Raw genomic sequence first — 14,614 nt, 5'->3', positions numbered from 1 at the left:
AGTTCGGTTGTATTCATAGTCCACCAACTCGTATTTTTATTCAACTGTAAAAGTCGTTACTACTCTGCAAGACAAAAAAATTACTATGTGGTATATTTTGTAAGACAAAAGTAATTACTTCTCGGTGTCGGCGACTTGAGATTAACATATGTTTTGAGTATATGATATTTGAATGTCTGACCAACGTAGTTAAGAATTCATTTCTTACGATCGAACATCGGTATTACATTGAAAGTTATCATGCTGTAAACATAAGGATTGACACATGGATTTGACATATGTAATAGTTGATCATGACTTGATTATTAAATTATTCGCGTTAATTAGACCCGGTGTTGCGGTAAAGGTTATTATGACAGCAACAAACTTTTCACCACCGTGGTTATCAACATATTGATTTGTAAAACTATACTTGTCTGAAATGTTCTTGGTTTGAAAGATATTCCGTGTTGGTACAAATCACTCTGTGTATTACGGATATCAGAAAATATTTTTACAAATGTAGTTGTTTCCAGTAACCAAGACTAAAGATGACACAACAATTTCGTTTGGAATATCTTTACTGGACGCATCCTATTCTACTAGACTTGAGTAATACACAAAACTCATAGCATTAACAAAATCGCAATAGGCGCTACACTGAAATCTACAAAATGTGTTTGTATTGTTACTCAAAGTAGTGATCATAAATTATCATTTAAATAAGTAATTGTAATCATAAAACCAAACTTGTGAAAGTCATTACCATAACAAAAGAATATTGTAGGTTGCTTGCTAAATGTATGCCGGAAATATTTGTAGAACGCTCACGACCAAAGAAATCGGAAATTTCTCCCCATTGTCATTCGTCAAAGTATATGTTGTCACAATACTCATCCCGTAAAAGATCTTACTTGTATGTGATTGAATCGCCGGTAATTAACTCGCTAAATCAAACCATAAGGAAATTTCACTCAGTCATCGGATTATGATATTAAACAGCGTCGCTTAATCGGCGTAGAGCGTTTTTCTAAATGCAAATCATACCTGACCAACAGAAAACAATTTTCACTCACCTTGTCATGAAACCAAGCGGTGGGCCTTCGTTCAATATTTTGTTTGTGTCAAATACTTTGCAATAAACACACACACTGGAGTGGTTGAGCTTTACATCATCAAGCTGTCATCTGTAAATCGAGATCACATCCGACTTGTAACTGTATCGTTTACCTAACCGAGTTGTATGCACAGTTTCATATTTTTATCATTTAGTGATTGCTGAACATACCAAACGATACACATTCACTTCCGAAATACTGCATTGATCTCAATTCCCTTTGTCCTGATAATCGAAGTACTTTTGTTTTGAATTCATAACAACCGACTATGACATGATAAATTTTTGACAAGTTATGCTTAGAAGATTGGTTGCATATCGCGAAAAATAATATACCACTCATATTGATACTGTTACTCCATTGGTCGATATTTTCAAACGAGTAAAATTTATTACTTGAGTTTCTCCGCTTAATGTAAATGCAAACTCAGCCGTCTTTTAACATCACAAAGGCATTGATAAAAAGTAGACAATCAAACGCTACAAGTTTAACTTTTGTAGGTTGTGTATGATTACCCCACGCAACTCATTTCTTACCAAAAGTAGATGAAATATATTCATGGTACACGAAAATACTCGACATTCTTATGCTACGAACCTGTACAATGATTGGTGACACTTTCAAACTGTTTCGATATCACAAGAACTTTATTGTCTGAACGGGTGTTCATGTATCTTAATAATCAACACAGAACTAGTACTAACAGAAACATCAGAGTTGTTTACACAAAAGTTTGTATGTGTACAGTATGCGAATACCATGTGTAAGTCCAGCACAATTGTGGTATCCATCCGGGTTTAGTTAACACAATTTACGACACTGAGGTCACCTCATCTTTCGTAAGACAACAAACCAACCAAGGTTTCAGGATATGTCCATGTCATAACAATAAATCAGCTACTCCAACAACAGAGTACATATGTTTTCTAGTTACGGTGCTTACATCTTACACACAAATCAATCTACTTTGCTAACAAAAAGTGCTGGGTCATCAAGTGATTGCCCTAACAACAAAACAGCTAAACGTACTATCATACAAAATGGCCGTTATAGTCACCAACGGTACATGGTACAAGTAACAAGGCTCGAGAATCCAGTTATTGAAAAAACATGAAAGTGTTTCTCCTGCGCCAAGTCGTTATGTTGACGAAAGCGCATATTGTAATATCATGATCGATTTGCATTCGTTGGTCACAAAATGTCACTGCTCTAAATAATTATTTTTCACTCAAACACAAACGCATACTTGTCGCCAATCGTTTTCATCAAGCACGAGTTCAAGAAACCTGCTACGACATGAATTCCGATTTAGTTTTACAAATATTTTATAATTGTTTTTAGTGACACTATATCAATGTCATCAAGTTGAGTGTTTACGATATTGGTGTGTATAGGTGTGTGTCATACTTGGGGGATCCGTATTACAATTGACTCGAATTGACTAAATGTAAGAAGGGTTGAAATGTTTCGAATCGATTCATAAGTGGTCTTCGTTGTGGTTTTCGTCGGACATACAGCACGAACTAACTGTAAACTCCTCTCCGTTGTACAGCTACTCGGTAATCGAAATGCATTAACATGTAAACAACGATCTTGTTTCGTCACACCAAAAATATGTTCACTGTCGCGATACTCTGCACAAGACGTGCATAGCCTTTTCACACTCGTAATAGTATACCAACGTCAAGCGATAACGTTTAACAAGACCAACGACACTGAACCCACGACGTTTACCTATGTAAAATTACCACTTTCACTTGTCAGTCCATCGTTTACCTGACTAAACATATCATTTTCCTTTAGAGATCTGACGTTTACCCAGAGTAAGAAACCATTTTCACTTGTAAATATATTTTTTCCTCGGCTAACAAACCTTTTTTCACTTGGAAATATCTTTTTTTCCTGAGCAACAAACCTTTTTCACTTGGAAATATATTTTTTCTCTGGGTAACAAACCTTTTTCACTTGGAAATATATTTTTTCTCTGGGTAACAAACCTTTTTCACTTGGAAATATATTTTTTCTCTGGTTAACAAGCCTTTTTCACTTGGAAATATATTTTTTCTCTGGGCAACAAACCTTTTTCACTTGGAAAGATATTTTTTCCCCGGGTAACAAACCTTTTTCCCTGAGCAACAAACCATTTTCACTTGGTGGTCCATCGTATACCCGAGTAAAAATATCATTTTGTTTTGGAGATCCGGCGTTTACCCAGTGTAACAATACATTTTCACTTGGAAAAATACTTTTACCTAGAGTAACTAATCCTTTTCTCCTGGGTAACAAACCCTTTTCGTCTGGAAACTATCATTTACCTGAGTACCAATACAGTTTTCACTTGGAAATCTACCTTCTCCCTGGGTAACAATATCATTTTCGTTTTGAAAACTGACAACCACACCGGACAATTTGATATTTTTGTATATTGTTACAACAGGCAGCGACAAAATATACACCAACAACGACTCCGATACATTTGTCTAATCAAATATTCACTTGCTCTGATGCATCCCATCAAAATCATTGGTTACTCACATACAATAACAATGAGCTGTTGTACATCGACATGTATGTTTTCGGAATTGGCGAATAAAGGGGTTTCCGATATGTCCGTGATGTCCGGGTTCGTGCTTTGGATTTTCCAGAGTCAAAATGCCTGAATAAAACACCTCCTCGACTTTGGTACCTGGTTGATACACGGATAATGGTATTCGGAAAACGGATGAATTTATGTTCCCCATTGCGCCAACAACTCCGGGTTACTTGTGAGTTTCCTCAGGTCTGTTTACTATATTGTGTCTTTACTGATCAATACATGTCGCTCCAGTCAGCTGAAGCCGGATCACTAATATGAGAAAGTGTGTGGGGGCCTGATCCGGATATTCACTCATGAACCAACGACCAATATTCAAGTAAACATGTTACAGACAGTGTTTTGTCTCCATGAAAAATACCAACCATCACATACAAGTAACGTCACGATTGTTCACAAGTATTCGCGTAAACGAGGTATACATACAATGTGTCGGTGTACAAACATCATGGAAAACAAATTCATGTTCTCAAGTCTTATCATGCGACGACTCTGTACATTCAATGTGGGTATAGATGACTTGGAGACAGGCAAGCAGCCATATTGGGACGTAACATGGTCTTAGTATGAACCGACCTCCACCCAACTTGTGAAAAATCAATCTCACACGAGTACAGCCCTTTCATGGATTCACACCTTGATTTTGCAAGATTGTTCGGATTCTCAGGTAGACTTGTATCGTGATCCAGACTTCGACATAATCGGATTGCGTAACTCGCTCAATCCTCCACGTATTGTTCGTCCTAACCTGCGAACTTTTTTGCTGAGGTCGCAGTGTTTCACATGGTATAATGTATTTGGCGATCACCATCGTTATCAATCTTTCACGCGATGAATATGCCAGATGTCGCTACTCCCACATAACGACTACAGATAAACATCGTGAGCAGTGACTCCGGATTGAAATCGTAAACATGGACTCTGTGTGTGTGAATCTCGAGTTTGATTACGATTAGATAATGTAATCCAAGGTGTGTCTCTGCGAGTTGATGGCTTATTTCGTGTTAATCACACCGCAAGAGGGTGCTATCTCGTAATTCTACAGGTCGTTATAAAACGCGGTTGGAAACTGTTGGTCTAGTTGATCCAACTACGTATTGAAACGGTGCACCCACACAGACCATTGAGAAAACGTTGTCGTAACCTAACCATATCCACGAGTAAATATGGGACTACGCGTAACTGTGCATAGATTCCTCTGGCCCCACGCCGTGGTTTTACGACACAGACAAGACGCGGCAGTGGAAATATTGAAAATGAAAAACGATACCTTGGTGACATTTGATTTGGATTTTACACCTGATGAACCATACACTCGATTGGTACATTGGGAGGACAACTCTATCGTCAAGGTTGAGGGAAAGGAAATGTACAGATTTGTTGGTGTTGTGGATGTTCAGCGAAAATCAGGGTATATGATTGTGTATGGTTCGCATATTTGACTGAGAATATATCAACATGCATATTGCGCTGTCAATTGTATCATGCCGTGTGTCATCTATACCCACATTGAATGTACAGAGTCGTCGCATGATAAGACTTGAGAACATGAATTTGTTTTCCATGATGTTTGTACACCGACACATTGTATGTATACCTCGTTTACGCGAATACTTGTGAACAATCGTGACGTTACTTGTATGTGATGGTTGGTATTTTTCATGGAGACGAAACACTGTCTGTAACATGTTTACTTGAATATTGGTCGTTGGTTCATGAGTGAATATCCGGATCAGGCCCCCACACACTTTCTCATATTAGTGATCCGGCTTCAGCTGACTGGAGCGACATGTATTGATCAGTAAAGACACAATATAGTAAACAGACCTGAGGAAACTCACAAGTAACCCGGAGTTGTTGGCGCAATGGGGAACATAAATTCATCCGTTTTCCGAATACCATTATCCGTGTATCAACCAGGTACCAAAGTCGAGGAGGTGTTTTATTCAGGCATTTTGACTCTGGAAAATCCAAAGCACGAACCCGGACATCACGGACATATCGGAAACCCCTTTATTCGCCAATTCCGAAAACATACATGTCGATGTACAACAGCTCATTGTTATTGTATGTGAGTAACCAATGATTTTGATGGGATGCATCAGAGCAAGTGAATATTTGATTAGACAAATGTATCGGAGTCGTTGTTGGTGTATATTTTGTCGCTGCCTGTTGTAACAATATACAAAAATATCAAATTGTCCGGTGTGGTTGTCAGTTTTCAAAACGAAAATGATATTGTTACCCAGGGAGAAGGTAGATTTCCAAGTGAAAACTGTATTGGTACTCAGGTAAATGATAGTTTCCAGACGAAAAGGGTTTGTTACCCAGGAGAAAAGGATTAGTTACTCTAGGTAAAAGTATTTTTCCAAGTGAAAATGTATTGTTACACTGGGTAAACGCCGGATCTCCAAAACAAAATGATATTTTTACTCGGGTATACGATGGACCACCAAGTGAAAATGGTTTGTTGCTCAGGGAAAAAGGTTTGTTACCCGGGGAAAAAATATCTTTCCAAGTGAAAAAGGTTTGTTGCCCAGAGAAAAAATATATTTCCAAGTGAAAAAGGCTTGTTAACCAGAGAAAAAATATATTTCCAAGTGAAAAAGGTTTGTTACCCAGAGAAAAAATATATTTCCAAGTGAAAAAGGTTTGTTACCCAGAGAAAAAATATATTTCCAAGTGAAAAAGGTTTGTTGCTCAGGAAAAAAAGATATTTCCAAGTGAAAAAAGGTTTGTTAGCCGAGGAAAAAATATATTTACAAGTGAAAATGGTTTCTTACTCTGGGTAAACGTCAGATCTCTAAAGGAAAATGATATGTTTAGTCAGGTAAACGATGGACTGACAAGTGAAAGTGGTAATTTTACATAGGTAAACGTCGTGGGTTCAGTGTCGTTGGTCTTGTTAAACGTTATCGCTTGACGTTGGTATACTATTACGAGTGTGAAAAGGCTATGCACGTCTTGTGCAGAGTATCGCGACAGTGAACATATTTTTGGTGTGACGAAACAAGATCGTTGTTTACATGTTAATGCATTTCGATTACCGAGTAGCTGTACAACGGAGAGGAGTTTACAGTTAGTTCGTGCTGTATGTCCGACGAAAACCACAACGAAGACCACTTATGAATCGATTCGAAACATTTCAACCCTTCTTACATTTAGTCAATTCGAGTCAATTGTAATACGGATCCCCCAAGTATGACACACACCTATACACACCAATATCGTAAACACTCAACTTGATGACATTGATATAGTGTCACTAAAAACAATTATAAAATATTTGTAAAACTAAATCGGAATTCATGTCGTAGCAGGTTTCTTGAACTCGTGCTTGATGAAAACGATTGGCGACAAGTATGCGTTTGTGTTTGAGTGAAAAATAATTATTTAGAGCAGTGACATTTTGTGACCAACGAATGCAAATCGATCATGATATTACAATATGCGCTTTCGTCAACATAACGACTTGGCGCAGGAGAAACACTTTCATGTTTTTTCAATAACTGGATTCTCGAGCCTTGTTACTTGTACCATGTACCGTTGGTGACTATAACGGCCATTTTGTATGATAGTACGTTTAGCTGTTTTGTTGTTAGGGCAATCACTTGATGACCCAGCACTTTTTGTTAGCAAAGTAGATTGATTTGTGTGTAAGATGTAAGCACCGTAACTAGAAAACATATGTACTCTGTTGTTGGAGTAGCTGATTTATTGTTATGACATGGACATATCCTGAAACCTTGGTTGGTTTGTTGTCTTACGAAAGATGAGGTGACCTCAGTGTCGTAAATTGTGTTAACTAAACCCGGATGGATACCACAATTGTGCTGGACTTACACATGGTATTCGCATACTGTACACATACAAACTTTTGTGTAAACAACTCTGATGTTTCTGTTAGTACTAGTTCTGTGTTGATTATTAAGATACATGAACACCCGTTCAGACAATAAAGTTCTTGTGATATCGAAACAGTTTGAAAGTGTCACCAATCATTGTACAGGTTCGTAGCATAAGAATGTCGAGTATTTTCGTGTACCATGAATATATTTCATCTACTTTTGGTAAGAAATGAGTTGCGTGGGGTAATCATACACAACCTACAAAAGTTAAACTTGTAGCGTTTGATTGTCTACTTTTTATCAATGCCTTTGTGATGTTAAAAGACGGCTGAGTTTGCATTTACATTAAGCGGAGAAACTCAAGTAATAAATTTTACTCGTTTGAAAATATCGACCAATGGAGTAACAGTATCAATATGAGTGGTATATTATTTTTCGCGATATGCAACCAATCTTCTAAGCATAACTTGTCAAAAATTTATCATGTCATAGTCGGTTGTTATGAATTCAAAACAAAAGTACTTCGATTATCAGGACAAAGGGAATTGAGATCAATGCAGTATTTCGGAAGTGAATGTGTATCGTTTGGTATGTTCAGCAATCACTAAATGATAAAAATATGAAACTGTGCATACAACTCGGTTAGGTAAACGATACAGTTACAAGTCGGATGTGATCTCGATTTACAGATGACAGCTTGATGATGTAAAGCTCAACCACTCCAGTGTGTGTGTTTATTGCAAAGTATTTGACACAAACAAAATATTGAACGAAGGCCCACCGCTTGGTTTCATGACAAGGTGAGTGAAAATTGTTTTCTGTTGGTCAGGTATGATTTGCATTTAGAAAAACGCTCTACGCCGATTAAGCGACGCTGTTTAATATCATAATCCGATGACTGAGTGAAATTTCCTTATGGTTTGATTTAGCGAGTTAATTACCGGCGATTCAATCACATACAAGTAAGATCTTTTACGGGATGAGTATTGTGACAACATATACTTTGACGAATGACAATGGGGAGAAATTTCCGATTTCTTTGGTCGTGAGCGTTCTACAAATATTTCCGGCATACATTTAGCAAGCAACCTACAATATTCTTTTGTTATGGTAATGACTTTCACAAGTTTGGTTTTATGATTACAATTACTTATTTAAATGATAATTTATGATCACTACTTTGAGTAACAATACAAACACATTTTGTAGATTTCAGTGTAGCGCCTATTGCGATTTTGTTAATGCTATGAGTTTTGTGTATTACTCAAGTCTAGTAGAATAGGATGCGTCCAGTAAAGATATTCCAAACGAAATTGTTGTGTCATCTTTAGTCTTGGTTACTGGAAACAACTACATTTGTAAAAATATTTTCTGATATCCGTAATACACAGAGTGATTTGTACCAACACGGAATATCTTTCAAACCAAGAACATTTCAGACAAGTATAGTTTTACAAATCAATATGTTGATAACCACGGTGGTGAAAAGTTTGTTGCTGTCATAATAACCTTTACCGCAACACCGGGTCTAATTAACGCGAATAATTTAATAATCAAGTCATGATCAACTATTACATATGTCAAATCCATGTGTCAATCCTTATGTTTACAGCATGATAACTTTCAATGTAATACCGATGTTCGATCGTAAGAAATGAATTCTTAACTACGTTGGTCAGACATTCAAATATCATATACTCAAAACATATGTTAATCTCAAGTCGCCGACACCGAGAAGTAATTACTTTTGTCTTACAAAATATACCACATAGTAATTTTTTTGTCTTGCAGAGTAGTAACGACTTTTACAGTTGAATAAAAATACGAGTTGGTGGACTATGAATACAACCGAACTTGCTATGGATTTTGGATTGTGGTGATTACTCGCGTAGTAGTCTTGTCTACTTTTCGTAAGTATACTTTTTGTTTGGGTTGGGTAAGTTACAAACGGATTGACTTGACAAGGTTTTTTTGTACTTTACTCTTTTGTGTATGGGGAGATGTTGAAATGTTGAGACGTAATACTATTTTCGTTCACTCGATTGCAACAAAAAATAACCTGATAGTTTGTTCAAGGTTTCGACAAATAGATTGAAATATTCCGATTTAACTCATCGCGTCACAAGTCGATCGTGGTATGCACAAGTGGTTGTCAAGTTAGAAATTTTTACAACAGGTGCTATTTCATTGATTGATTCTATTGTGTGTAGTAACACATTAAAATATCGTGATAGTATTTACTGAAACTCTATTTGATAAACGGAAAACTCAGTCGTGAATAGAGTTGTAAGTTTCAAGGATTGTTTCAAAGTATGATCTTGAAATGTGACTGGATCAAAGTTGGTAGTCATGTTTGTCAAAGTCCAAATATTTCATTTTGGATTATCTGGATTTACATTTAGTACATCCCGCGAATGGATTCCGATGCGGTACTATAACATTTTTGATAATAATGACTCAAGGATTTTCAATCAACAATACTGGAATTTTTTGGTAATGTTAGAGTTGCCAAATGATTAGTTGCGTGTTTTTGTTAAGTGTTTGATTTCAAGTTAATAAAGACAATAACTGTGTAATGCACATACTTGTGATTCTTGATTCTTGTAGAGTTATAGTTGGTATTGATTCTATAAGTGTGAAAACAGTGGCGCGGAATGTGCGAATAATTCGATGCGGCTGAAAGTCGGCGTCAGTAATATTCGGGTTACGTTCGATTCAACAAAAACGCGTTAAGGGATTTGTCAAAGGATTAGAGTTGTACCGATTTAAAACATTCAGATACGAATCGACTTGATTTGTGTAGTGAGTTTCATTTCAAGTTGATAAACTAACACATTGATTGAATATTTTCATGGATCTTATCACGCAACTAAAGTCAGCCACTATTCTGGAGGTGTGAAACATATAGCGATCGCGGGCGAGTGACAAATTGTTGGTTTTCGAATCACCGTCTGCGACGGCTCTGTGACAAACTTATTACCGAAATATTACCTTGTGAGCGGGTATGAGAGATTGCTATATGTCTGAAGCATTATCCGGTGAGTGGTCGTTGGATTTTAAAATTATATCACACCCTTTTGAATAAGCGTTCACTTCACAAAGGATTAGGGTTAGAGCGGAAATAAGTGACAATTTGTCGCTATTCAAGTTACCGACACTGGCGGTCTGTTATTCGTTACTTAATAAATCTTACGAGTGAAATCAAGTTCCGTACCAAAGTATCAAAATATTACCTTGTGAGCGATTGGTATGTATGTAACATCAAGTCACGAATGATAGTTATGTCTGGGACATTATCTTGTGAGTGATCGTAGCATTTTACAAATATTTCACACCTTTTTTGAAGTGTTAGTTTGTGTGCACGGTTATTGTTGGTGTTGGAATCGTCGTCTACGCCGGCTCTGTGACAAAATAATTACCAAAATATAATTCTGCGAGTGATGCTCACGAATATTTCACCGCGTGCTACTATCGATATGCCTGTAACACCAAGTCGCGAAAGATGGTTATGTCCGAGACATTATCTTGTCAGCGATCGCGGGGTTTTGCAAACTATTTCACACATTTTTGAAGTGTTAGTTTGTGAATGCGGTTATTGTTGATATTCGAATCGCCGTCTACGCCGGCTCTGTGGTAAACTAATTACCAAAATATTACCTTGGAAGTGACTCCTAGATTTAGCAAACTATTTCGCACTGAATGGAATAGTGTAATATTCGATAGTAGCACGCGGTTGGCCGTGAAACAATTCAGTGCGCAGGTCATTCGGAATATAGGTCGCACTGCTTAATCCTCTTGCAAGCCACGTTTCCGTTTGTGCGATTATTGTTGGTGACTATTCAACACCACGCGAGAGATGTCTGAAAGTACGAATCACGACCGCACCCATAAGAACACATGGCGAGTCACCACAGATCCCGTAAGAATACATGACAGACACATTTATCGTCGTTAGCATGTCGCCGCACGTATACCAAAAAACATTAGCATGTCACCACGAGTTTTCACGTTATCATGCGACCGCACCCATAAGACGAAAACGTTAGCATGCCACCCCCGCCATAAGACGAAAACGTTAGCATGCCACCCCCGCCATAAGACGAAAACGTTAGCATGCCACCCCCGGTTTCGCGTTAGCATGCGACCCCGCCCATAAGAGCCCATGCAAAAAAACGTTAGTTCGCGACCGATCTACTATACTACTGATTGGTTACTCTCGCAAGTGACACAGCAGGCGTATCGCGCATAATACTAACATTCACAAAATTCAGTGATTTAATCGATACCGTTTACTTGATGACTCGAAATTGACTCGTAAATTTTGCTCCGAGTCACGAGTCAATTCGCATTTTTGAAGCGCCGAGTCAAGTCAAGTCATTTTTGGAAAGTGACCCGAGTCAAGTCAAGTCATACGAAAAAGTAGACTCGAGTCTGACTCGAGTCATCCCAACACTGCCACGAAGTGGGAAAATTTACCATTTTTTCCGGTATTGCAAGTCTGAAGATTTTGAAAAAGTGTCCTCTTTTCAGATTTCCAAAATATGGTAACCCTAATTTAACATGTGTATATGACGCCCAGAGTACATGAGTAGGCTATATGACTACTCTCCGCCGGAATTCGGTCGTATGCTAGATATGAAATCGAAACACGGCCTTGAATAGCAATGAGGTTGAACACCCCTGGATTAGGCTCACTACACGGAATCAGTGAGTCATGCGGTCAGTTTCGAGTAAATATTAAAAGGGTGTACCACGATGAAAAAGGTTGAAGAGCACTAATCTAAGCAACAGCAAGCCGAAAAATAATGTTTTGTTGCAACCATCGAGAAAGAAACAACACCTCAAATGTTGCCATGAAATCCCGTTTCGACTTGTAAGCACAAACTTACAATTTTGAGGGGGCATATTATACACATTAGGGTGGTACTTAAAAAACGAATTTTGGAAAGTTGTTGGTGTGACCCTGCCAAAATGTTCCATTTGGTTGAAAAACAGCCTATGTAAACTTTTTTGATATTCAGTAATGTTTAGAGGTAGCTCAACGGATCCGAAAGTCCACCTATATTAGGCATAGAACACATGTGGTCACTCCATCGTTGCTATTGAGTTAACGCTTGAAAGCCAGGATTACCTTTTCCGGGTATTAGCTGATCATTGATAGGGGTGCCTTGATGACCAATAACATTTTATTTTGCTAAGTAAGCTCTGCATGAGGGTGTTGGGGCAAATTTCTGCGGATGTCAGCAACAAGCCCCAAATGCAAACTGCAGTTGCTCCTTATTTTTGTGAGATGGGCATGGGCAGGGCATAAACATCCTCAATCATTGCGTGGGACGTTCTGTGTGGTCGTTGGAGACAAACAACGTGAGGGTGACGCTGCTTTTGGCAACAATAAAACTAGACTGTCCCATTCTTTTCTTAAAATAAGTGTTGTATTGTTTGTCGATTTAAATCTTCTCTGGAATGTGTTTGAAGTTAATACTTACACACTTTAATAGTTATTCTTCCGCTACCATATCTTTTATAGCAACAACTAACTTATCCGTGGTGCCCTTATCCAGATCGTCATCAAACAACACCACGCCAATCAGCCATGCAGACGGTAACCACAGTTGCACTATACCATCTTCCTCACTGTAGCTTTAGATATGTCTACAACAGTGGTTCTTAACCTTTTTTCCTCCAGCGCCACCTTTCGAAAATTATCGTGCTCTAGCGCCCCCACCCCATATTGTAAGGACTGTAATAAAGACAATGGGTAAGAGGGAGGGCCGTAACAGCACTTCGTCAGCCCCCCAAAACTTTGGTCTTGGGCCCCCCATAGGGTTATAGACCGAACTTCTGGGGGGCGAAGCCCCCCAGACCCCTCTCCGCCGATACACTGTTTACCGCTATTCATCATATTGATTGGGATTTTGTTTAGAGAATCAGCTTTTGTCGCCTAAGCGCGCGAAGCGCGGAAATTTATAGAATTCATGATTTCATCGGTCAGTATGATCGGGAATTGCATAGGCTATATTGTTATCAATTTTTATCTTCTCTCTGCTCACGTAATCAGATTTGCCGGTAGAGATGAGTGAGGTGTGTTTGAAAAGGTAAGACCACTCAATAATAATTAAACATCTTCGGGCGTATACCCGTTGGCAGGAACAAAACAGCACCTCGTCAGGCCCCCAAAAACGTGGGTCTTGGGCTCCCATAGGGTGATAAAACGACCCCCCATCACGTTGTTCGCGTTTGTCACGAAATTATCTGTACTGTATTTAGGGCTGGGCACAATGATTCGAGTACTCGAATCAGAATCGAGTATTAATTTTCATGATTCGAGTCGAGTAGTAAAAGAAGATTTTTTCGAGTACTTAAATTATACGCTCCTCGCAACTGAAGGTTAATTTACTTCTGAGAATTATAGTTTTGATACTATTTTCCACTGAAACCTTGATTGGCCGTCTCGCAACATACCAGATATAGTACAAATCTACGAACGTTACAGGAAATAACACATTTCCGAAGTTATGATCATCTAACAACATTGTCAACAAGCGCAATGAAATCGGCATGGCCGACAAAATACCAAGGTATCTTTAATGTGACGGATAACAGGAATTTTGTTCTTTGTGGTGCCATAAAAGGTGCAAATTTGAACTTTGACATATTACATTGCGTTGTGACGTCATAATGAGTGATACTCGAATACTCGACTCGACTCGAAGCGTAATACATGATTCAGAATCGAATCACTAAGGTACTCGATTTTGCCCAGCCCTAACTGTATTGTGAGGGTGAGCCAGCGCGAGGCGCGAAGATTTTCGATAATTTATGATAAAATCGGTCAATCTGATCGGCGATCGCATATACATTATGCTATCAATTTATTGTCCTCTCTACTCACGTAATTAGATTTACCGGTAGAGCTAAGTGAAGTGTCTTGAAAACGGGAGGGCCCGTAAATAATGATTAAACATCTTCGGGCGGGCGGACCCGTTGATATGACTTCGTTACATGATGTTATTTCGTTACTTCCAGTCTGCTATATCAAAAAATATAGAATCGCCCAAACGTAGGCTTCTAAACTA

The 14,614-nt window shown here is 38.3% G+C and overlaps 1 long non-coding RNA gene across 1 annotated transcript in view; it reads right to left on the bottom strand.

Moving 5' to 3' along the window:
* Positions 1 to 14,299, bottom strand: part of LOC145455512 (uncharacterized) — a 130,984-nt gene extending 116,685 nt beyond the window's left edge. Inside the window, exon 1 of the long non-coding RNA XR_013920354.1 lies at positions 14,236 to 14,299. This is a non-coding gene — a long non-coding RNA (uncharacterized LOC145455512). The remainder of the gene's footprint in view (positions 1 to 14,235) is intronic.
* Between the last annotated feature and the right edge of the window lie 315 nt (positions 14,300 to 14,614).

The sequence above is a fragment of the Botryllus schlosseri genome, chromosome 14 (assembly GCF_051294905.1).
Source record: "Botryllus schlosseri isolate E-star chromosome 14, Bs_hap1, whole genome shotgun sequence".
NCBI classification, from domain to species: domain Eukaryota; kingdom Metazoa; phylum Chordata; class Ascidiacea; order Stolidobranchia; family Styelidae; genus Botryllus; species Botryllus schlosseri.
The sequence above is the reverse complement of the archived record's forward strand: the minus strand, read 5'-3'. Positions and strand labels throughout refer to the sequence as shown.